At 39.3% G+C, this 23,501-nt stretch overlaps 1 protein-coding gene across 1 annotated transcript in view; it reads left to right on the top strand.

The window, feature by feature from the left end:
- Window positions 1-23,501, top strand: part of LOC135111059 (little elongation complex subunit 2-like) — a 91,459-nt gene that overhangs the window by 26,498 nt on the left and 41,460 nt on the right. The window contains 1 exon segment of the mRNA XM_064023972.1: window positions 1,536-1,636. The gene's annotated coding sequence lies outside the window, so the exon portion shown is untranslated.

Here is a 23,501-nt window from a genome sequence, read left to right as displayed (position 1 = left end):
GTTCCTGAGTGTCGTCACAACCTGTATCTTTCACTATTATTTGCTGCACAGTCTTGGGTTTGATTTACAAAGAAATTTAGTCGTACTTGAAAATGCTGTTTATCGGAAGAGCGTTTGCAGACTTTCTTGCTAGAAAAATGGCCGATCGATTAATAACAACTAACCTGAAATGTCTGTATTGCGAAGGTGTGCATTGCATTGGGTTAAGAGACGTGACGAGAAGGGCGGGTGGCGAGGCCGACCAATGAGAGGCGTGGGCGCGGCCACGGAACCAATGAGCGCCGGCCGTGGTGGTTGTTCACGTGGACAGGCCGTGCTCTGCGTCCTCTCTCCCCAGTCTGATCACGTGCACAGCTAGTGGAGCCTCGCTCGCTCACACGCCCACTGCAATACGTTGGTTTTCACTCTTCTTCATAATCAATAAGAAAACTGATGATCCCGTCTAGTCCATAGCTTGATCAATAACAAAATGGTGTGAGAAATCGATGTTGTTTTTTAGTGTAAATATGTTTATCATCACTTATATTGTATGATCGACACGGATAGTTACTCGCTAAGAAGAAAATTTGTATGCTCATGGTGAAAGGTTATGTTATTATCTCAGAGATTCGTTCAGAGCGTGAGTAAATCTGAGTCACTGGTGGTTGGGACGTGAGCGAAGGAGAGACCTACTACCTTTACGGACCTTTATCGCGCAACACACTTTCTCCCCCCCCCCCCAATCGTCTCTCTCTCTCTCTCTCTCTCTCTCTCTCTCTCTCTCTCTCTCTCTCTCCTACACAGTATCTCATTCGATAATAGATAGAATTTAAACTTAGACATGAACGTAGCTCGTTTTCAGTCAACGTCGAGAGATTCATTTCAATGTTGATCAAATTCTATCTATAAATCTATGCATGTATATATGTATGTATGTACATATGTATGTGTGTATGTATGTATACTATACATCTATCTAATAATCGCGTGTGTGTGTGTGTGTGTGTGTGTGTGTGTGTGTGTGTGTGATATCTGAATGGAACCGCCCCCTTCCCGTAGTATGCATTATAATGAGTTCCTATAATGTGAATAATGAATCAATAACTCAGCGCTCATCTGTAGCAGCCAAGTTTCACCTCAGAAAATATAACGGGAATAATATAGTTTTCGTGCAACCCTTTAGTGATAAGGATATAAAACACTCCAGCCATATTTTTGTTTCTCCGTGTCTGTTTATATATATATATATATATATATATATATATATATATATATATATATATATATATATATATATATATATAATATTCTACTACGTGTTGGTGTAGGTACCCGCCATGGTAGGTGAGGCAGCCCAAGGATGCGGCAGTGGCGGCATCAGCAACAATAACAATACAGCAATGCAGGTCAGGGACACAGCATCGGTAGGAGTGTCTCCGCCCTCCTAACCCTCGCAAGGCGCGCCACCACCATGTGTTCATGATTATGTTTTGCTTTGTCATTATTCAGTTACTTGAGTTCTGTTTTGTAAATAATGAACTTTCTTTTGTCCCCAGACCATATGCTGTATGAAGCTCAGTACGACTTCTGGGAAAATCCAGGACAAAGATACTACGCTTCAAGACTTGAAGGGCTATGGACTTCCATCTCGACAACAGTAAGTGAACTCAGATAACACACACACACACACACACACACACACACACACACACACACACACACTTAAGCAAATGGGTGGTGTAGTAGATGGAAGGTCTCAGCCATACCCGTAAGTCGGATTATTTAATGAGCCCCACAGCTCTCCCCGAGAGGTTAATAGCCAGCGATTAAAGGTCCAACGCGTACTCATCAAGACCGTGAATGAATCACACACACACACACACACACACTTTTTTTTAAATGTTTACTGGAGTTTGCTTATGTAGACATTCACTCTGACACTATTTATTTAGTTGTTTATTTTTATTTATTTTTTTATATATTTCTTTTTTTCAAAAGTCATTGTAGCTAAGTAGTTGCTTTTCTTGACTGACTCTTGTTTACCTATAGCATGGTGTAATATGTCATATATACATTTTATCCATCTCCGTAATTAACTGGTAAGTATACTGCATTCTCTGACCTTCCCATCTCTTACATACCTGGACATTGGTACGGCGTTTGATAAGATGCTCCACTAAATGGAAGGCTAAAACATCCTGCCTGAGTCACCACGAGCGAGCGAGTCCGTACAAAATAGAGGCGACCGAAGGGACCTTCATTAAGCTGAAGAGCTTACCCGCGCTCTAGGTCACGAACATTATATATATATATATATATATATATATATATATATATATATATATATATATATATATATATATATATATATATATATATATATATATATATATATGTGAAGAACAAAAAGATTCAACATTGAAAAGAAGAAATGGCTTTATTTCTTGATTAATTTAATTGAATTTTGGTCATAAACCTATTCTGTTCGATATATTTGAGTTTTCATGTGTTATGATTTGCAACAGTCGGTTTATAAGCATTGAGTGCTTCGTGCTCGCTTAAAGAGCATAATTTTCGATTACACTATGTAACAAAATTTCACTTTTTTCTTGTCCTTGGCCATAATTTTTCTGTTATTTTGATCCTAAAACTTTGCTTTTGTGATTAGAACAATGAATTTACATTTTTGCCTTATTTCATTATAGTATGGGTTACTATTGATTTTCATGTCAAGTAAAAACCTTTGCAAAATCTCAGTTGCTTATTTAATTGCTTTTGAAATACTGCAAATAAGTTAAAACAATGAAAGAAAGAATATAAAGTGCTCTAAAGATTTTTGATTTTATTAGGATAATTCTTGAACTGACCAGATCTAGCAAGAAATTTCTCATATTTAGAAGAATTTGCTTATATTTCAGAAATTTTAAATCTTCCAGAATGTTGTACCAGACACTTTTAGAAATTTCTAGAACATTTTAGTAGATTATATTCAATGTAAACATTTCCAGAGTATTCTAAAACTTTCTGGAATACAGTAGAAATATGTAGAAGTATGAAGAATTTTCTAGAATCTACAAGAATTTTCTAGAATAATTAAGAATATTCTAAAGTAGTTTCAAGAATATTCTAGAAAGATTGAGAACATTCTGGAACACATTCTAGAAAGACTAAGAATATTCTAGAGTACTGCTTGACAATATAAAAGTAGGGGCTTGCAGACCACCAATCCGTTCTGATTTGGCTGCCTGAGAAGACACATCACAAGAGATGAAGTAGCATCAAGAGGCTGCAATCATTCTCCAGATTCATTCTGCTACATATATGATCAATTCATCAAGATAGGAGCAAAAAAGTTCTCAGTGACAGCATCTGGGAAAAATGGTGAAATTTAGCTATTTTGGGGCAAAAAATGATTTTAAAAGCCACAAAAACAAAGTTTGACAAGAATAATGGACATTTTCTATTGTTTTACAATGAAAAGAGTTGAAAAATAACACTTGCTTGTCAAAGACAAAAATCGTGTTACATCGTGTTACAAATCATGTTATCCATGAGATCCAGAACACACATCGACACGCTTGCAAACTTTGGGTGGGGGATGAAGGGAGCAGTCTTGGTTATGGCGTACGCGATATCCTTAATATCCTGATGATCATTGAGGAATGCAGGCCTATTTCATGTGAAAATGTCGACGTTACGTAGAAAACCCTACATAAGCATGTTTATGTCAGTATGCGGTGTACGAGTAGTTTTGGTAGTTACTGAATACATTGGAGTAGTGTAGAGGAAGGACTGCTAAAAAATAAAGATTTGATCCAAGCTTTTTAAGACCACCACACTATGTCCATTATGGTCAATGTGAGAAGATGATGGCTGATTTAAATGTAGAAAATACAATGAGTTCAAAGATTTTCTTAGAGTGAACACTATAGTCAGTGTCTGAAGAGGTGCTTGCTGGAGTGGAACCCAGAGTAGAGAAGAAACTTTCTGAAGCTTTGAAACCTGGGTTGATACAAGCCATTAATATATTGCTTTCTTATTGTGTTCATCGTTATCGTAGTACTGTTGCCGATGGCTGATGGAGGAGCTTGTAAAGTGATATAAATGTAATGCAGATGTTTTAGATGATAGAGATGGGGAGGGAATGATGACAACGACGATGTATTCAATAAAGCTGGCCATAAACTGAAGCGAAATGTTTACTTGTGATCACTGGGCAATTTGACCATCCCAAGGCTGAGACATGAATATGGAGTTGGGCGAAGTGGAGTGTGATGACAGGCACATCCTCCAGGACGGGAAGGGCACTGACCGACCGACTGTGCTTAGCAGGCGATGCCACACACCACTGCCGGAAGAAGGGACGATGTGTTTGCTCTACCATGATTTTCTGTTGATTTGCCTTTGAGAGCGTTCCCTTGCAGTAGAAGAAATTTCGAATTGTGTATCAATTGAATAATGTTGTTGAGCAGAATGTCGGCTGATGCGACTCGACTGATCAGGAAGGGAAAAAATACACTACTTAGACACGTACTGAAGGTTCATATCATGTAAAAAAGGTTAGCGGTAGAACGGAGTGTTTTAGATAAACAAAACAAAACGGTATGAGAAGCTATTTCCCATTCTTTCGGAAGAGAAAAAAATATCAATGCTGCATTCTACCAGTTTTAATGCGTGATAGGAAACCAGGAATGCCACGAAAGCAGAAACGAAACCTCAGAATCCTTAAAGGGAATACAATGCTCAACACAATATGGAAAGATAAGAAGAGAACTTATACGATTAGGGAGCAAACCAAAGATGAAGAAGACACAGTGAATAAGCTAGAATCAGGCAGGACACGTCGTGAGCCGAACAGTTAACAGATGAGCAATTAGTGTAACATAATTCCAAGGTAGAGATGGTAACAGAAAACAAGTATCTCTGAGAGCTAGATGGAGAGATGAGATGAGAAGTTTCAAAAGGATGGCCTTAGGTAGACGGGTAGCCGGCAATGATGGTTGATGATTGGAGAGACTGTTCTCCAGTGGTTGGTGAAATAATGAGAGTGGTGATGCTGAAATGCTAAGATGGAAAAAATTATCATTGGATTTTAAGATGTATATTGCAAATGTAAATTAGTTCGATCTGATCTGAAGAGATATGATATCGGTCGTCATGAGGATATAATTGGTGGGCTTCATGACCATCTGCCATCCGTCAGTGGTATCGTGTATGACAATGTGAGCAGACATCTTGTAGGTATATATTCTGTCTTCTCGAATCGCTGCTTATATTTGCAGCTCAGAAATCTTACCGGGGTTAATACTCCAATGTCCCTCATTTGATTTTCTTATAGAAAGAAAGTACTGTGTTGCAAATACTACGAATATTCTTAAATAGCAAAATACATTATTGTTTCTACCAATAACGATGTAAATAAAATAAAAAATCATGTATTTGTCTTCATTTAAGAGTAACTTGAGTAACGTCTTTTATATCAACTTTTTTTCTTTTTTTTTCTCCCAAGAAAGGAATACCAACCGCCCACTGAGGATCACTCTTGAATATGGGATGAATTCCAAATATCATGTAATTGTAAAAACAGAGTTTATAATACACTGAATACTTTCAGTGTTAAACTTTGTGTTCTCCTGTCCCATATAAAAAAATAATAATAATAATAAAATAAAAAATAAATAAATAAATAAGTAAATAAATAATAAATAAATAAATAAAATAAGATAAAAATAAATAGATAAATAAAGGATTTAACAAAATTGTCTTAAAATTTCTATCCTACTTCATAGCGGACTTGTAAGTTATTTTCACGTAATAGTTGGTAAATAGTATGTAATTTGTTAGTTACGGTCTGTGTAAATATCTGATACATTTGTAGATACAGTATAGAAGCAGGAACAGTGTAGATAACATATTTGCACTATAGATAGTATTATAGATACTATATCTGTACTTAAAGAGCTCTCCATCATTGTATAATTGTATTATTATATAATTGAAAAGATACATTAAATCAATAAGAGATAAATAATCTAGCTCGAGAGTTTGTGGTGCACGCGGAAATTCTCAGGATGAACTTGCGCCTGTTCCAGTATTCCTATTCATACTGCAGTGATTTCCGTCCAAAACGCAACGTACGCACATAGATCATAGACCAGCTCTGATAGGCACTACACTGCGCTGCCTCACACTGAATGTGGTTTGATAGCTAACCATTTAGTCCCCTCCGTCGTGTATACTACGCCATTCGAAATAATTATTTCATCGATCCAGTTTAATCAATACTTGCGTAACACACAACTTTGTCTGTGCGTTGTGAAGAGGTTTTTGAACAACCGCTACACTCATCCCTTCCTTTGCCTTGACAGTATGAGATGTATTTTATTGGTCAGTTAGAAATTTTCAGTCACCTTCGTTCATGGATGGCTGTGCACGAAGGAAGGGGTTGACGTCACTAGTTGCTGAGTCGCCACCATTGATCCTGTCCGAAGTATGTGCACCAAATAGGTTTCTTTGTATGACTCAACCAAGCAAAGCGAAGCGTACTATTGTGGGGACAATGCATTTAGGACAAGAATGATGTTTGTTAATATACGATTATTCCACCTCATAATCTTGCCACGTTCATGGATAGACGACTTGATATTCTTATTGATCTATGCCACAATGGGTTTCTAAGGTAGCTGAACGCAACACGAGTGTTGGCATTGTATTATAGCGTGTTATTATTTCTTTTACTAATAGTAACATGCATTTCTATTTTACTTTTGTATTCATGAAATTTAATAATAATTTTGCACACTAAAGTATAGTTATACTTATGACTACACGATAACACTGGAAAAAAATAAATAAAAATTATATATATATATATATATATATATATATATATATATATATATATATATATATATATATATATATATATATATATATATATATATATATATATATATATATATATATATTAATCAGCTCCGTTTTCTGGCATTACGCCACTATACTTCTGTAGTTTTATATAAATATCAATGTCGATGTTCGCTATTGGTCACTTGAAAGTATCCTAGTATCGGTTGACTGGCAGTATCGTCTCACTGACTGAATGTTGGTTGACACCAGTGTGGAGTATTAAGGTACAAATTTCAATATTAATATATCAAAAAGTGTAATGTACCAAGTATGTTTCTTTCACTCTCTGGTTGGTGTTTCTTACTAGAGATCCATCATTGATTGATCCTGGGGGGCAATGCAACGTTTATGAAGGTGTGCAAACGTTTTTTTTTTTTTTTTATTTAAGTTCACCGACGTTATTGCAAATGGGTTCGGACCTTTTAAATAAAACCTCATTTAAATGCAATAGTAACAAGAAAAGGAAGTAAAGCGAATGGTCAGATGATATTTTCATTTTAGTATATTTTATTCGCTTTGAAAACAGTAATCTAGACAAGTGGTCGTATTCTCTCAAGAAAGGAAGAAATGAGTTGATATTTTTTTTTAGGAAAGTTTTTCATTGTGACCACTGAGGTAGAATTTCATATATGTATTGTGCATATTTAGTTTGTTACAAGTCTTGAGTGATGTTTGTTTACCTGGTGTCATAGATCGCTTTCACAAGCTGTCACATTGAAAGTTGACCGTGCCGGAGACAAACTTTGGGGCTGGTCTTCTTCCACGCTGGAGCTTCTGCACACCTGACATTGAATAAATACGCAAGTAAACTGAGATGTGACCTTGTTTCTCGGCAGAAGCGAGTGTGTGTGTGTGTGTGTGTGTGTGTGTGTGTGTGTGTGTGTGTGTGTGTGTGTGTGTGTGTGTGTGTGTGTGTGTGTGTCCAAGAGTGCACCAGTGCTCCCTAGGCATCATCTTGAGGGGTGAGCAAATCGTGGAAAAAAATACCACGTGGAAGTTCTAACGTGTTTATGTAATCAGCATTGGCACTGTGATGCCTAAGTGAACTCAATATTTGTGACTGAAAACATGGAAATGTGTAGTATCTGATATGTGACACTTCAACAACAACTGTTATCTTTTCTTCTCAGACTGCGTGTAAGGCGTTTTGTTGTTAATCTATATTATATTTTATTTCAATGTGATTTCAGTTATATATATATATATATATATATATATATATATATATATATATATATATATATATATATATATATATATATATATATATATATATATATATATATATATATATATATATATATATATATATGGCTCGACAACCACACATGATCAAACTATTTTTCTTTTTAAATTGAAAAATTGGGCAATATTTGTTATATTCAAACGAAACATTTAACGCAATTAATTCAGCTAAATTATAGCTGAAAAAATAAAGAACTTGATTAAATTTAAATTCAATATTGTATTCTTAAAGTGATTCAGTTTAATTAGAGTAGATTCGCTTGTATTTTATCCAGAATTGATTGAATAGGTAAAAGTTAATTAGGTTCGATTATCACAGTACAAGACAGCCATCGCTAATAGAATGATTCAAGTTTTTAAAGAGTCGTATCCAAGTGCCACCACTACCCATCTTCTTTAAGATTCCGCAATGCACCATTTGTCCTTGGCTGCCCAGTTCGGGCGTCACCACGTTTTCTCTCTCTCTCTCTCTCTCTCTCTCTCTCTCTCTCTCTCTCTCTCTCTCTCTCTCTCTCTCATTTTCCAGATTATTGCTTGTCTTCCAAGGAGGTACTGGACGTCTGTGCTTGATGGGATAAACGTTAATGGGTTGTTTCCATTACTTAGTGTGGTAGAAAGACATCAGCACAAGACATCACAATTGCTATCGAATCAGTCGGATTAGTGCGTTTAGTAATATACTTGAAATAAATCTGACATAAATTATTTCAACTTACATTTTATTTCAGTTCAGAAACTGGGAAGAAATTAAAGAATTGAAGTTTGAAATAAAATACGCAGATAATGACATCCTATTTTCCTTGAGCAGTGTGAACATATTCGTAATGTTATGTAATCTCATTTGCACCCACTTCAAAGCTTCTCTATAGACTACCTTACATCATCAAGTAAACATTCACACAACACTAACAAGGCGGTACTCAAAGTTTGCCTCATCGCTTGGCTCTTGGACACGCTACCCCGTATGTAACTGTTAAGAATGGATGTCCCGCCAGATAAACCTCTTCACATGTCTCACACGCACAGTGCACGTGTCCCATGCCGCCTCTCCCATGCCGCGCTCTCAGGCAGCTGACGCGAAACTACCCGGCAACCTTAGCACCTATGTTTCTTGCAGTGGTGATCGGTAACATGTAGTCTTAGTGGCCACCAGAATTAGTGGAGTAGTCGAAGGTCTAGTGTGCAGTCACGTGATCTGCTGAGAACTGCACGTGTAGAGGTCGTGTTGCTCACTCATCCTTCACCTCATTTCGCTTGGATTCACTAGTTGTGCACCGTAACTACGTATATCACTACGAACGCTGTCTCGAACATTTCGTTATCTCAGTAAGACTATTTTTAAGCGTCGGGTTCTCTTAGAATTTTTTTTCCACTTATGCGATCACCAGAATCATGAAAAAAACATTCTTAAAACCATAATAGCCTATGTATAAGTCTGTAAGAAGTTGTAGGGATGGCAGTTATGCGGAAATGTTTAATAATATAGCCCCGGATGTATGTAAGTTTTGTAATTTTCTGTTCATCCCCACATGATTAACACTAAGTAGGAACTTAAGATATGCTCTACATGCGACACTGTAGAATGAGCTGGGCGGTCAGTCGTGTGATCATAACAAAAAAGTATGAGAGTGGGTCTAGATAGTGATCTGATCATTGTGCTGCAGGTCAGTTTGAATTCATCATAGCCACAGTGTTATGTATGAAAGATTACTGTCCTTGTGTGTGTGTGTGTGTGTGTGTGTGTGTGTGTAGGAGTGGGAGTGTACGCATACGTATACTTAAAAAAGAGCGAGTCGTGTGTGTGTGTGTGTGTGTGTGTGTGTGTGTAGAAGTGGGAGTGTACGCATACGTATACTTAAAAAGAGCGAGTCGTGTGTGTGTGTGTGTGTGTGTGTGTCAGAGGCGTTCACTAATTGCAGGTTTTGGTTGTGAGGAAAACTGCTATTAGTGTGACTGCTCTCTTTTTTTTACCATTGTTGCACAGGTAGTAGTGGAAGTAGTAGTAATAGTACCAGTAAGTGAAGCAATAGTCACTTAGTATGCCATCACTCTAGTACCTCCGGGTGACGCTCTCGAGGGCAGCTCAGCACCCTGCAACATGAATCTGGCATAGAAGAGCATGATGCAACGTGGCCGCTGCGTTGCCTTAGTCCAACATATCTTGAGGACGCTTATACGTACTAACACCCTGCCACCCTGTCCATATGGGCCTCTCCACCTGGCAGTCCCACCCCTCCGCCTCGACCACGTCATCGCACTACATCACGCCAAGTTGCTCAAGTTGTAGCACTGGCTGCCACCCTTATTCGCTTTTCATTCCCTGTACAACCTCTACTTCTCTTTTTCTCATCTCATGTTTAACCCTCATTTTTTTCTTCCTCGTTACTTCGTTCCCTTCCGCCCAACTGCTAGTTTAACCTCTCTTCCTCCTTTCTGGCACCTTCCCTAAACCGTAACCTCTCATTCTTCCTCCTCCTCCTCGTCTTTCTCGTCCTCCTCTCTTTTCTTGGGACTTGTGTTGCTACGTAGGTGTGTTTTCGTGGATCCGAGTCTCGTTTTGTGCGTTGCGTCTCACACACTGCTCGCAAGTTAATTGGTACCGTACCCACCTGTCAAGTGAAGGACTGGGGTTCACGCGGCGCTCACATCGACAAGGGTTTTCAGTGGTGAGGGAGCAGTAAGTGTTTTCCTTGACCAAGAGGATGGGGTGAATGGTATACGACTCTGAGCTCTCACCGGGAGGGTAGAGTTAACAATCACGAATTCTGCACGTGATCCTCAAGACAAAAAAACACACACACACACACACACACACACACACACACACACACACACACACACACACACACACACACACACACACACACACACACACACAATAAAAATGAAATAAAATAAATAAAAGTAAAATAAATAAAAATATTGAATAAATAAATGAAAAATAAAATAATTAATAAATTAATTAATTAATCAAATTAAAACAAATAAATGAATTCATGGTAAACTATCAATAGAATCTAGAAAAAAAAAAAAAAACACCCTTCAGAAATCTAATGATAAATTGTAGTACATCCTGTTAAGAATAGTGTAGATCCAGCACCGAAATGTTTGAGGATAGGATCTTAATGAAGTCTGTATGCTTTGACTGAACCTATTGACTTTTACGGCAGACTACACAGGTCAAGTTCTTATGAGCAGTTCAGGGGCTAGTGGTGGTCTTAGGTGCCTCGAGTTCACCATTTCATGACGGACCTGTTGGTGGGAACTTTTGAACTAAGAGAATTAAATGTACGCACCTCTTGTACTGTAAATGTCCCTTCAAGAACATCGTGAGTGAGTTGAATACTCTCACTGCTTCATTCGCGTCTGTAATACAAGGAGTTTATTAGACCCGTCACTGCTACTGACCCGTCCCTGCATCCGGTGCGTGTTGGAGCCGATAACCTTGCCAGGTGTTATGGGTTAAAATAGAGACGGTACGAGTATCTCTCTCTCTCTCTCTCTCTCTCTCTGTTGTTGTTGTTGTTGTTGTTGTTGTTGTTGTTGTTTTTGTTTTTGTTGTTTATTTGTCAGCATTGTGACTGACGCGGGCTTTTGCTTATAACAGCCTGCCAGTGATGTTTTGGGGCATCTCTCTCTCTCTCTCTCTCTCTCTCTCTCTCTCTCTCTCTCTCTCTCTCTCTCTCTCTCTCTCTCTCTCTCTCTCTCTCCCTAATGACGTTTCAGCATTATCGCGGTCATTTCGTTGCAGAAATAGTTGTGTGTCAAGGTTGCCGACCTCGGGAACGTCTTTTGTGTGAGATATTGGTGCGCTGTCAGCTGATCGTCATGTGTTCGGTGGATGGATGGCAGCGGTGCCTGGAGGACACGGGGAAGTGAAGGCGCTAGAAGGTCATTATGAGCTGGACATAGGATCAGGTTTCTCAGCAGTCACATTAGCATAACTTGTGGTCAAAGAATGGAATTTCTAGCGTGTAGTGACGTCAGGACACGTTGTCTTACTTCATGGCATCTGCTCCTCTCATGCGATTATGTTCATGTATGTACGCATTAACTGATCACACCACCAGCTCCTAAAAAAAAAAAAAAAAAAAAAAAAAATGCTACTGGGACGAATCCTACACGATGTTTAAAATTAATCACATTTCTTATCTGATTATCGATGGGACCAAGATATGGCAGGTGACACTAGTAAAGACAGTCTGGCCTGCGAGTGGGTGCATCGATAGATACTACGTAGCAGCGCAGTACACGAGGACTGATATGGTGGTATGCAGACGTGCTTAGAGTCACGCGCACCTTTCATGTGTGTCCACAATTACAGACTAACTGAATGATATAAAAAGAAAGTTATAAATGCAGTATAATTCATTGCTTTAAAGAAAATAGAGATTTAAAGATTTTCTAGTTTGTAATTTTTATTATTATCTATTACATTATATTGTATTTTCTATTTATCTATCTATTAATGTATCAGGCAGCGATAACTTTCATGTTTTTATTGGTGGTAATGCACCGTGCAGAATGAAAGTGTGTGGTGCATATTTTATCACGAAATGACTAGTACGATGCATCAACAAAGGCAACAACAATCTTCACGTGTAACTTCTGCTCATTTACTATGTGACGGGGAAGTCCCCTATTCATGTGACTGTAGTCCTTTCTTTCCTAGTTATAGAAGTGCTTGGAGGTCACGTCTCTCTCTCCTGCACGATTATTGGATGAGACAAGTAGAATAGTTGTCAGCAGGTCTGTTACCTGTTCCCTAAAGTAAATTTTTATAAACCTTATTCAATTAAACACATTAAAGGTAAATTATTTGCTCTTCTAAACATTCTGTAATTAAGGTCAAATTATTTATTTATTTATTTATTTTATTTTTACTAGTTTAATTCTAATAAGGCATAAATAACTTGTCTGAAAGAACATTTATAATATGTAAAGGCGGCCCACGAGGGCCACCTATATTTTGTGTAAATATGTATATAAATATTTGATTCATTTTCAAGATCAATACATTTTCTTGACCTTGTTATTCTTTTAAATTTTGCCATAGTTTCACATCTTGGAAACCTAAATCATTGGATGAGAAATGCAATCAGTAATTTCAATTGACTTTTTTTTTTTTTTTTTTTTACATAAATCAGCAGCTTAAAAGAAATGGTAACGAATGATGCATTCTTACGTTTATTTATTTATTATTATTTTTTCACAATTAGACAATCGAATTTATACAGTTTCGTTGTTTTTAAGTCCATGACCATTTTGTGTTGAATGATGGTTTCTATTTACCAATTCGACGTCACTGTTGCGAAATTGTGAGACGTCTATGTCTATATTATTTATGTTTATATTATTTACCATTATGGCCGTCATTCATGTACTGAGTATGATCATGAACATGAGTTAGTTCATCACTACATGCTTCATTACTCCGGATGCACCATACGTTAGTTAGTCCCCTGTTCTGGAGCTTCGGCACATAAGTACGGATGGAGACATGCGTGGCTTTGGGGTGTTGCCTCGGTCCATAGCCACGTCCGACTCCATTAGGAAGAATCAGAGGTAGGCGCAGAAGACCGAGCCCGTTGGAGAAGGTTGATGCGCTGTGACGACCCCTAATAGAAGCTCGGGATCAGCAGGTCGAAAATGAGGATTTACAATTAATGTCTCACACTGAGGATTTGAGTAATGTGGTCATTCATGTACTCCAGGATCAAAGGCTGCAGTTAGTCACACCCCAGCGTGCCTGTCAACTTTTCTAAGGAAAGTCAGCTGTCTCACTTATCTGTTACATGATTTACATAACCAACGTTTTGAACCACCTCATCCTCACGATATGATAGTAGAGATCGTGTATATTGCGCGCCATAAATAAGCTTACAAACAATTGCGACACACGATACTGCCTTTCAGTTACATCAACATCATATCAGATTAAAGAGTAAACAATTGAAGAAACGTTGTCCCTTACGATGCAGTTCAGCGGGAGTATCCTAGTGGAGTGGCACGTCAGGGAACAAGCACGTAAAACTATCATATTGCTAGTTACAAAATGGTAAGAGGTCGTATTTTCGGCCGCATGATAAGAATGTACTTTTGTTATCATAGCGGAAGCATCACAAGTTCATCTTTGATTTCCACCATCAAAAGTTCTTTGTTTGGAATCTGATTTCAAGTATGAGTTATGAAAAAAGGAAATAAACAAAAGAAGTAGAAAAATCTGGCTCCCAAAATAAAGTGATAGGTGACTGTAATAGACTCGGTAGTCACGCTGTAAGTGCTGAACTAATAGTGAACTTTAAAAGATAAGATAAATTTATAGATAGGGAAGATATAGGTCGGTATGTGAGATAAAGGGAGTGCCAAGTGTAGGCCTACTGAGTTCTTGCCGCTACCATTACGTTCAGTTGGTCTTAATATAATCATTGTATTCTTAAAACCTGTTTTGTAGGTGGTGTTATTCGGAAAATGGCAACTTGAACTGTTTATTTTTATTTATTTTTTTTTATTTTTTTTTTGTTTACTTGGCTAACTTCCTTCACACGTAAAATAAATGACATATGTATGAAATACGATAACGTCGCTAGGGAAAAGATATGTATGTGCACAATATTTTTAGTTACACGGTAGTTATTCTGTGAGGGTGACGCACCGACCTCTTTCTGTGGGTTGATTAAGACAAGTGAGCTTACATCTCATCTAAGTAACATCTCGTTTATGCTACCCCCCCCCACTCTCTCTCTCTCTCTCTCTCTCTCTCTCTCTCTCTCTCTCTCTCTCTCTCTCTCTCTCTCTCTCTCTCTCTCTCTCTCTCTCTCTCAATTTCTAGTACTGTTTTCGAAGGCCACAAAGATAATTAATCTGGTTCTCTTGATCTTTTTTTTTTCTTCTTTTCCCATTAATAGTGTAGAATCCTTGCTAAACTATCTGTAGAATCAAGAAAACACCCTTGAAGACGCGAATAATTTCCACTACCATATCAAAACCATTCTAGATAAGATCCAAAATGTTTGAGAATACGGACTCTCTCTCTCTCTCTCTCTCTCTCTCTCTCTCTCTCTCTCTCTCTCTCTCTCTCTCTCTCTCTCTCTCTCTCTCTCTCTCTCTCTCTCTCTCTCTCCACTTCAAATACATCGAGTGTTTCCTCAAATGTACACTTTTCCTACATTGCTGTGTATATATGTATGTATGTATTTAGTCCACCCGAGTCTGCTGCCCCCGGGGAGAAGATTGCCAAGATGAAGAAAAAATATAAAATAAAATAAAATAAAAAAGACAATATGTACACGAGTGGTCTGCCAACGTGTCTCCCTGGCCGGAAAATAAATAAATAAATAAAGTAAGTAAATAAATAAATAACTTTCGCCACAGTCTCTACCAACAATAGGAAGAATAGCAGCAATAAGAACAGAGCCAGCAACGGTAGTAATATTAAAAAAAAACAAAGAATGCACCACCACCATCACCACCACCATCAACAACAGCAACAACAACAACAACAACAGTAAGGAAAACGACAAGAAATGAATGTATGTATGTTGGACGTTATTGTTGTTGCTGGTGTTGTTGTTGGTAGTGATGGTGGTGGCTGTGGTGTTAATGTTCTCTCTCTCTCTCTCTCTCTCTCTCTCTCTCTCTCTCTCTCTCTCTCTCTCTCTCTCTCTCTCTCTCCTTCTTCTTCTTCTTCTGCTTCTTCTTCTTCTTCTTCAGATTATTATTATTATTATTATTATTATTATTATTATTATTATTATTATTATTATTATTATTATTATCACTACAACAACATCAGCAGCAGCAGCAGCAACAGCAGGACCAACAACAACAACACCAACTTACTACTTCTACTACTACTACTACTACTACTACTACTACTACTACTACTACTTCTATTCATGTTGTAATTATCAATATTTTTATTACAATTATCATTATCATTGTCCCTCTCAACAATACCATTACTACCTATACATATCACATTTCATCATAACCAATAGGAATTCCATCCAGGGAGCAAAAGATACGTGTACCTCAAGGGCAAGATGTTCATAAAAAGAGAAAAAAAATGGTGCAAGCCTCTTTAGTAGGAATAGCAACACAAAAGTCTGCCTGTCAAACTTTGATATACTCACCAAATTTCACCTCGATAAGAAATAGCGAAAGATGTGGGCAGAAGGAAAAAAAAAAAAAAAACACACAGAACTGGTTTTAGAGGTTAAGACCCACCGCGCAAATGAACGTGTGTGTGTGTGTGTGTGTGTGTGTGTGTTTCATCCATCGTCTTGGGGATCACGTGCTGGATGCGTGATCGCCAGCTATTACCCTCCCAGAGAGAGCTGAGAGCCCAATTAGTTTTATATATGGATATGACTGTGACCTTTCATACACCACACCCTATTACCCTTGCTCAAGGAGAACAGTAGCTGTTCGTCCATCAGTGAAAACCTCTACTAACGTGAGGGGGACGCGCAGCTCAGCCTGCCGAGTGACAGGGAAGGATGTTACCTGAGGTGTGTGTGTGTGTGTGTGTGTGTGTGTGTGTGTGTTATGAAAATATCAGGTACCATAAAGCAAATACGATTGTTTTTAGTTTTTTTTTTTTTTTTTTTTTTTTTTTCTCACATCATAAGAGGTGAGTAGTTGTGGCAGGACTGTGAGTCAGCGCATTGTCTCCATCATGCATGCAGGGACGTGTCCTAAGTCTTAGTCGAAATCTGTAGCCAAGTCTAAGTCGCAGGTACGTCGGCGGCAAAAGAAACACATTTTGTGGCCTGCATCAGCTAGATGTACGAGCACGTGTTCTTGTGAATATATACAGCGAAGAAAGTTGAACGCACACTTGTGCATTCCGCCGACAAAAACAGGTCCTGTGTGTGTGTGTGTGTGTGTGTGTGTGTTGTGCTGACGGGGACGACAGCCATATGCACGCCCTGTCCATGTGATTGTTGAGCCAACCCCACACCGCTTACTTGTCTGGGCCTACGTCCATCTTGTCCAGCGTCACTCACTGATGACAATAGTGATGATATTTAAATTGCCATTGATTGCTGCAAGATATGTATGTGAGTTATTTCTGACACGTTTTTCGCGGAATACAGAAAGGTAATGACTGTTGAGTGACACGCAATGACAAAGCTCGAATGAATCTGTCTCCGTATATACAAGAGTTACTTAATTAGGGCAGTATGTTTCTAATCATCGGAAGTGGAGCTCCAATACTCGTGACGACATGGCCCTAGAATTGCGTTGCTTGTCTTTCTGAGAGGAAGGATGAGTCATAATTCACTTACAGCTATACACCTTTAAAAAGATATCGGTGAGCGGCGGGTACATATGCATGGAGATTACTGGGGTTAGCCAAATGATTTCGCAAACTAGTGATTAAACATTAAAAGAGACGTATGCAAAGTGAATGTGTAGCGAACATTGCAAGGTTGTACGCACGAACACACGTTAAAAGCTATCAGTTCTCATCATCTTTATCTCTTCCTGGCCAACCAATCATGTTTCCATTATTAGTTATATTAGTTTATTTTTTCCAAGAAGGGAAGGCACGAGAAAGGGTGATGGAGAAGCGAGTTTCCAGTCAGATAATTTCTTAATGTGTTTTTCCTGCCACCTGGCTCCGTCCTGCTCCAAACATGTACTGTACTTACCTATTTACATCGCCCTGCCCCTTGGTGACTGAGGCCGCCACAACCACCACCACCACCACCACCTGGGATGGGAGAAAGGAGTTGGGGCAGGGCGGAGAGGGGCGCGGGGGGGACGGGCGTGCTGTCCACGTGATCAGCAGTGTGCTCTGCCAGGTCGCTCTCCAGGCCTGCATCAGACTTCCATACGGCGGTGCAAAAGTTTTGTTTGTAAACAGACCACACCTCGCCCCACTGTTCACTATGTAGCCAGTCTGAGAGATGGGTAAGTTTTGTTTACACCAAAACAACTTAATGCTGTGTATATTGAAAGGTAGCGCATCCATTCCTTGTGTGCATGTACAGTACTGTTATCAAACACACATATATACGTGTTACATACTTTGCATATGTACATGAACAGATAAGCAAAGTAACTCAATTTCATACTGTACATTATACTGCGGTCTTCCCACCGGGCCTAGCAAGCCTTGATTTTCATGCTTTCTTGTCACGTCAGATCACATCCTCGCCGACCATGAAGAATGCAGAGATGGATAACAAAATGTGTGCATGAAAAGATGGCGATAATAACTCTGCTCAGCAGACGAATACATGACGACATATTCATAGATTTATCTACTGGTATCAACAGCAGTTTCACGAAGAGCCATTTCACGAAGAGAGCGAGATAAATATGTATCGAATTACCATAGCGAGGAGAGCCGATGACTGGTGTGTGTGTGTGTGTGTGTGTGTGTGTGTGTGTGTAATACGAGTGACGGAGTTCGTGAATTAAAATTCGTGTGTAGATGTTTAGTGATTTTTTAGCTATTATTCTCTTAAGTACACACACACACACACACACACACACACACACACAGAGAGAGAGAGAGAGAGAGAGAGAGAGAGAGAGAGAGAGAGAGAGAGAGAGAGAGAGAGAGAGAGAGAGAGAGAGAGAGATGAAGTACAGAATCGAGTAATATTTTGCTGCTTCATCGTCGAATGAGAACGAGAGCCTCTCTCTCTCTCTCTCTCTCTCTCTCTCTCTCTCTCTCTCTCTCTCTCTCTCTCTCCACCGCTAACCACAACAAAACAAGCTATGTACCTCAGAGGTGACGCACATCATTCATGTTTGTATATACTGAGCACACACTCAACAGATTGCGTTGTTCTGAAGTGTGGCATGGTAGCGGTAAAAGATCAAGACAGACACATGAGGCACGTGTGGGGGCGTGTTTGGGGCCTGCGGGATCTAATTCAGGTTGCGATGCTGCACGCTTTCGTCGGCACTGTGAAGTAGACCTTGTTTACGTCCTCAAAATGCAGGCTAAAGGTTGCAGTTATCGGCAGCGGGAGGTCCGTGATTGATACCGTCATCCAATCGTTATCATTTCCTCGTTACTTTGTGGTGATAACAAAATAAAAATGTCTGTGGTGCACCCGGCGGAGCTACAGCGTGAACACTTGTGATTGGCTAAGAGGGTGGGAGTGGCTGGGCGTGGAGGTGCGTTAAGAGTGAGCGTCAGTAGTGGCTAGGCACCCTCCCCCCATGTTTAGAGCAGGTATGTGTACGCCAGGTGGCTCTCCCTCCTCCCTCCATATCTCCCACTCTCCCTCTCCCCACACAGACTCACCAGCATACTAACCTGTGTCCCTGAGCGCGCTTTGTCCCTGCTAAGACTGCCAAGTAGAAAGATCAGACGCAGCCGCCAAAAAGTGGTGTTTACTTCTTCTAAAAATGGATGTGCTGGCGCTCGCTCGTTTTATTAAACAAGAAACATCGGGCGATCCATTACAGATGCCTTGCTTATGCGTGACGTAAACACTGCAGAGGTTGATGCTTGATGGAATTACGCAGCAGTGGAATGCAATTTTTTATTCGGTGTGAGAGAGAGAGAGAGAGAGAGAGAGAGAGAGAGAGAGAGAGAGAGAGAGAGAGAGAGAGAGAGAGAGAGAGAGAGAGAGAGAGAGAGAGAATAATAGCTATACTTATAAAGCTACATTTCGTGTGTGTGTGTGTGTGTGTGTGTGTGTGTGTGTGTGTGTGTGTGTGTGTGTGTGTGTGTGTGTGTGTGTGTGTGTGGGTGAGTGGGTGTGTGTGGGTACGTCACACATCTTGAAAGATTTTTACATTTTCTTTTAATGAAGGAGTTTTTGGTTAGTCGGAGAACAGACTTGACATGATTCCGGGCAAAAATATAAAGCGCATAAGATTCAGGTGATGGAAGGCTCAAGTACCCTTTGTGGCCTGCCTCCATCATGTATAGCACGAGAACAGGCTATGTTAAACCAAGGTCTGGAAGGTTTAGGTCGGGAGAAAGAGTGAAGAATGTAAGTACGCCTCCATGCCAGACACTATCACCTCTGTTATGCGCTTGGCACACAGAGACGGGTTTCTGACAAGGAAGCAGTAGTCATTAAAAGGAAAATCAGCATAATACTTCCTCAGGTCCCCCCAGTTGGCAGAGGCAAAACGCCAGAGGCACCTCCGTTTGGGGCATCCTGAGCAGAGATTGGAGCGATAGGATAAGGTACAAATATGAGATTGTGATCAGAGGAGCCCAACGGAGAAGATGGAATAACAGCGTAAGCAGGATCAGAGGTTAGGAAAAGGTCAAGAATGTTGACGTATCTCCAAGACGGTCAGGAATACGTGTAGGGTGCTGCACCAGTTGCTCTAGGTCATGAAGGATAGCAAAATTAAAGGCTAGTTCACCAAGATGATCAGTGAATGGAGAGGAAAGGTAAACCTTGTGGTGAACAATGAAGTCTCCAAGAATGAAGATCTCCGCAAAAGGAAAGAGTAAGAATGTGCTCACTTTGGAAGCTCAAAGAATTTCTTATAGTCAGAGGAGTTAGGTGAGAGGTATACAGCACAGGTAAATTTAGTTTGAGAGTGACTCTGTAGTCGTAGCCAGATGGTAGAAAACTCGGAAGATTCAAGAGTTTAGGCACGAGAGCAGGTTAAATCGTTGCTCAAGTAGACACAACATCCAGCTTTGGATTGGAAATGAGGAGAGAGAAATTAGGAGGGAACAGAAAAGGGGCTACTGTCAGTTGCCTCAGACACGTGTGTTTCAGTGAGGAAAAGAAGATGAGATTTAGTAGAGGAGAGGTGGTGTTCTGCAGATTAAAAATTAGATCTAAGACCGCGAATGTTGCAGAAGTTAATGAAGAAAAGTTGAAGGGGTATCAAGACACTTCTGGTTTATACCAGAAGAGAAGTCCGACCTGGGGACATTTATGGTCCCCTCCCCAGAAAGGGACTCCGAGGCTGGTGTAGGAGTCACCATATTCATTTTGAATTTTGAGTGAAGGGTATGTGTGTATGTGTGTGTAATTAGGTGCGTGTAGTTTTGTGTGAAGGAAGTTAGTTGTCTTTAGAGGGCAGGCTGTGACTGTCTCCTTGTGTTGTGAGACACAAAGGGAAACGTTCAGTGAGGTCACAGTTGGGTTTAATGATAAGTTCACAGCATCCCCTGATCCTGTGCTTTAAACCACACTGGGACTCTGGGAGTAATAATAATTTCGGCAAGTGTCTACTGCCTTCTCCAAGAGAAGAGTTACAGCGTTGAAACGTTTAAGAATATGAAGCTTCGTGTTTGGCACTATTTTTAGTACCTACGTGCGTGAACTTGTGAAGTACTCTACATTTCAGGTTAGTAGTTATATTCTTATTCCTGAACGTTTCGACGATTTATCTCGACTACAGTTAACAAGCTCTATGGAAGCTATTAGTGTTTTCCTGGGTGAAGTGATAATTTAACAAGGACTTTACACTGTGACTAGGGAAAACATCCATGAGAACTCATATAATCATCTCTGTTTTCAATGGTGTCTTCCTGCTTGCAGTAATAGTTTAACAAGGATTCTACACTGTGAATATATATATATATATATATATATATATATATATATATATATATATATATATATATATATATATATATATATATATATATATATATATATATATATATATGGAAAACATCCATTAGTTTTTTTTTTCAGCATATATTCTTTAATCATCTCAGCTCATCAGAGGACAAAATATTTTAAAATCTGAGTATTATTCTCTGCTCTGTCCAGGTGGTGGTGTGTGTTTCCTGTGACCTGCGTACGACGCGTCACTCTCACGACCATTACGTAACGCAAAGCAGCCCTGTCATATATGCACGATGGGAACTCCAGAAAGATTTAGAGGGCATCTCGATTGGTCAAGATATATAAATAAATTAATCGTCAACTTCATCACCATTATTATTATTATTATTATTATTATTATTATTATTATTATTATTATTATTATTATTATTATCATTATTATTATTGTCATCATCATCATCATCATCATCATCATCATCATTATCATCATCATCATCATCATGTTTATCATCATGATCATGATCATCATCATCACCAGCAGCACCACCATCACTACCATTAGTACCATCACCAATACCACCAATACCACCACTTTAACATCATCGACATCATAAAAGAAATCAAGTAATAAAAAAAAGCATGCCAGTGAAACCAGTTGTTTATCTCGTTTGTACGGAGAAAAAAAGAGGAGGAGGAGAATGATGATGTGGAGGAGGCAGTCAGTCAGTCGGTCTCCTTGTCAGCAGAATCGTCCCTGCAGCTCAGTACAGTACTGCTGACGTGTGCATGGGAGAGGCGAAGGGAGAGGGTCACGGGAAGAACCGATTCACGTACTATATGCAGTCCATGATTAGTGTATCAGCGTGCTCCGTCAGGTAACACTCGAGAAACGCTGTGAACTTTCTTGCTGTAGCGCATAAGTCTTCCTTACAGCATATTTTTTAGCATATATTCAGAAAGATTGATGAGTAGGATTTTTCTTTTTTCTTTTTTTTTTATGCACTCTAGTCCGCTGTCAAATGAGAGAGAGAGAGAGAGAGAGAGAGAGAGAGAGAGAGAGAGAGAGAGAGAGAGAGAGAGAGAGAGAGAGAGAGGCAGCGTATCCATCCCTCCATCCATTTTGAACTGTCTGTCGCCTTCACACATACATACCTATTGTACCGTTGCTGTCAGAAGTCAAGTAAGCGGCCATCCTCACTTCCACTGTGTTTAGCATTTTCCTTCAGTCTTAAGTCCTCTGATTTCCTTAGTATTATAATCTATTAGTTGTCAGGTTTTGTAAGGGGACTACCAACACACGAGAGGACTCGCGGTTAAGACAAGCCGCTTATATTAGTGGAAAAGAATACGGTTGCGTGAACAGACTTTTGACCGTGACTGTACCTACATACAAAAGATGAGCAGATACTGTGCAGCAGATCAACTTACAAGCAAACAAACGGGAAGGGGAAAGGGTCACACAACACATGTGCTCTTCTTCAATTGTGTTTTGTCTCTTACACATCCGCGGTGTTTGGTTGCCTGCACTTCATGTTATTTTTCTCCTACTGCAGCTTAAACATCTTTGAAATAATAGTTCATATTATCCCGTACGATAGGGTAAGTATTTTCAAACGTTTTGGTGTCTTATGGTAATATCTTTTGATTAACAGATTTTAAAGGAAGTTACTGTGGTTTTCAAAAGTGTTTTCTTGATTCCTGTGAATTCAACAAGGATTATGCATTATCACCGAAAGAAAACGCACCCAGGAATCCGACTAATCATGTTTGTTGCCTTTGAAAGTAGTCTTTATGGGAGTCAAGAGTGTTTAGGAAACGGGCCTAGATATCAAAAGTATCAAGTGT

The sequence above is a fragment of the Scylla paramamosain genome, chromosome 21 (genome assembly GCF_035594125.1).
Source record: "Scylla paramamosain isolate STU-SP2022 chromosome 21, ASM3559412v1, whole genome shotgun sequence".
Lineage (NCBI taxonomy): Eukaryota > Metazoa > Arthropoda > Malacostraca > Decapoda > Portunidae > Scylla > Scylla paramamosain.
This window is presented reverse-complemented; position numbering and strand designations above follow the sequence as displayed.